Source organism: Palaemon carinicauda, chromosome 21 (genome assembly GCF_036898095.1).
Source record: "Palaemon carinicauda isolate YSFRI2023 chromosome 21, ASM3689809v2, whole genome shotgun sequence".
Classification (NCBI taxonomy): domain Eukaryota; kingdom Metazoa; phylum Arthropoda; class Malacostraca; order Decapoda; family Palaemonidae; genus Palaemon; species Palaemon carinicauda.
In genome coordinates, this window is record NC_090745.1 from 7,102,733 (window position 1) to 7,105,700 (window position 2,968).

Consider the following 2,968-nt stretch of genomic DNA (forward strand, 5'->3'; position numbering starts at 1 on the left):
ATGATCTAGTGTAGCGATGGGGTGATACTTAACTAACGGTGTTCACAGTACGTACGTCAGCCATATCGTAGGCGTGAAAGGAAACTACCACAGTACGCCCAGCGTTTCGTAGAAAGCGACTAAAAGGACAGCTGCTGCCTTGAAGTCTTGCTTTTAACCAAAAGGCTAAGCTCTGTAAATAATTGTTGAAACTGAAGCCTTGCAGTTTGACTTTTTAGTTATAGAGTGGGCCCACCGTTAATAACTATGGTTGATGACTGCGTCGGCACGCGATCGTAAAAAGTCTACACGATGCTACAAATCAGGCAACTGACTCTCTAATTTAGGTATAACGGTGAGAATTTAAGTTTGATAAAACCTGCAAGATGTTTTTATTGACAAAGTTGATTCTATGAAAATGCTTAATGTATTCGTCTTAATTTTGGCATGGAGATATAGCCTTCTGAATAATTAAGAAGCAATTATATGCAGTAATGACATTTACTTAATGAACTTAATATATTAATTTGTTACTCATAATTACGTAAAATAGCTGTGATCTTACTACAAGTACAAACAACTATTAAAAATTCACCATACCTTTCGTATGGGTACGCTATTTAACCATTACAATTTGAGTGCCTTCTTAAGCGAAAAGTATGGTCTCTCAAGACCTAAAATATTCCCCACAAATACCAAAAACCTCCGCTTCAAATATCCTGAAGTCTCTTATCACATTGTTATTTTATCTTCAGTCAGCCATTCCACATACCGTACGTAACTGTATTTCAAGTCAAGTCAGATGTAAATGCCAGTCGCCTAACCACCAGTATTTATGACCGATGTTTAGGGCCATTTAAAGGTATATGTACCAAAAGGGAAACTTAAGTGAATAAAATCTAAAGATACAGATCAACTAAACTAGATAAATCCTTCAGCCTCACCAAACAAATTTCATTTAACCGATATAGTCCAGGTAATTTCTCTATAATAAACAAGAAGCAAAGCTTAACTAATGGGTGAAATAAATATTTGGTAGCATATTAAAGCTTGTATTAAGCATAGATCAAAACAGATATTGGACAGGGATAAGACAATCTCCCTAAAGATTCCTCATTCTCATGGTAACTGGTAAATGGGGGAAGTTAAGAGCGAACAAAAAACATTTATATCTTACTGAATGTGTTTGTTTACATATACAGCAAAATGTATATCGAGTTAACACCACTTGCATTTAACAATAATCAAGTTTACACATTACACAATATGCCACCATTCCGAAAAATAACATACAAGAACTCGTATAATCTTGTCACGAAATCGATTCTTGCTTTTTACACTTACAAACCCTATGCCGGTTTTAAAAAACCGTAAATCATTGCACCCGAATACTTAATTCACCAATATATTCGGCACATCAAATAACTTACTTATATCTTGTAATACCTCACGAAATTATCTACAAACACTATCAATATTCGAAACTTAAGGAACGACTATTAGGAATCCATTTCCCCTAGACAAAAGGTTAGAAACTTCAAACCAATCAGAAACATCTGTTTCCTTCAAACAAGGAATCTGTATAAGTGTCATTTCACTCTTTAGCAAAGGCGATGGTCCAACGAGTAACACTGCCATCTGTTGGGAATTTCATAACTTAGAAAATTTCGTGAATCGAATAGTTGTTTTCGGAATGAACAAAGGTAATAATACTTTGGTATTTATTGGATTTACGATTATTTCTAGAGATTTGGCATTTTTTTTAAATCATGTAATTTAGGAGAGAAATGTTGATCAAAATAAAACTTTTTCTCTCAATAATTCTTCTCTCCCCGTTTCGTAACTAAACTGTGACTGATCAGAAAAGAATGATTTGCTAAAAAATTGTCAAATGTCGTTTTTAACAATACATTAGAATCCACGTCTTGCAAGATTAACATCCTCCTACGCGCTCTATTTTTCCTTTAATATCTCGGCCAGAACTGACGCCCACATCTAAGTCACGCTCAAGGGATAAAGTAGGGATAAAAGAAAAGGATTAATCTATTTAGGAGAAATCTCAACATAGCTTCAGCGGGATTCTCCAAAAAAAGTACCTCAAATACCGATTCAAATTTACCATTGCTGTAGCAAAATACTGAACTAATATTATTAAATTAGTGTAAGCGACCCTTCAGGAATAGCTGTTAAATATTTAGATCTTAATGTACAGACACACGGAGACAGATTCACCCCTTCCCATACCCCCTCCCCCCTTTCCTAATTACAACAAGATAGTTGTGGCTTCTGAGAGCACCTACGGCGGTAGCCCTCTCACCATGGTCAGACTACTCTCTCTCTTCATTACCCTAGGAATGGGGTAAGACCAAGTAGTTATGCGACTGGCAATGCCACTCAGCGTGACCATATACACACATTAAAATATATACAGTATATATATATTATTATTATTATTATTATTACTATCCAAGCTACAACCCTAGTTGGAAAAGCAAGATGCTATAAGCCCAGGGGCTCCAACAGGGAAAAATAGCCCAGTGAGGAAAGGAAATAAGGAAATAAATAAATGAAGAGAACAAATTAACAATAATCATTCTAAAATAAGAAACAACGTCAAAACAGACATGTCATATAATAAACTATCAACAACATCAAAAACAAATATGTCATAAATAAACTATAAAAAGACTCATGTCCGCCTGGTCAACAAAAAAGCATTTGCCTCCAACTTTGAACTTTTGAAGTTCTACTGATTCAACCACCCGATTAGGAAGATCATTCCACAACTTGGTCACAGCTGGAATAAAACTTCTAGAGTACTGCGTAGTATTGAGCCTCGTGATGGAGAAGGCCTGGCTATTAGAATTAACTGCCTGCCTAGTATTACGAACAGGATAGAATTGTCCAGGGAGATCTGAATGTAAAAGATGGTCAGAGTTGTGAAAAATCTTATGCAACATACATAATGAACTAATTGAACGACGGTGCC

At 35.6% G+C, this 2,968-nt stretch overlaps 1 protein-coding gene across 11 annotated transcripts in view; it reads right to left on the reverse strand.

Moving 5' to 3' along the window:
- Nucleotides 1–2,968, reverse strand: part of LOC137615176 (uncharacterized) — an 851,893-nt gene that overhangs the window by 557,399 nt on the left and 291,526 nt on the right. For 5 of the 11 annotated variants that reach the window (XR_011039180.1, XR_011039175.1, XR_011039172.1 and 2 more), the window contains exon 1: nucleotides 1,410–1,496. The exons of 4 other annotated variants lie outside the window; for them this stretch is intronic. The gene's annotated coding sequence lies outside the window, so the exon portion shown is untranslated. Of the gene's footprint in view, nucleotides 1–1,409; nucleotides 1,497–2,968 lie in introns of those variants that run through there. 2 more of the 11 variants (XR_011039174.1, XR_011039173.1) reach the window with 2 other exon arrangements.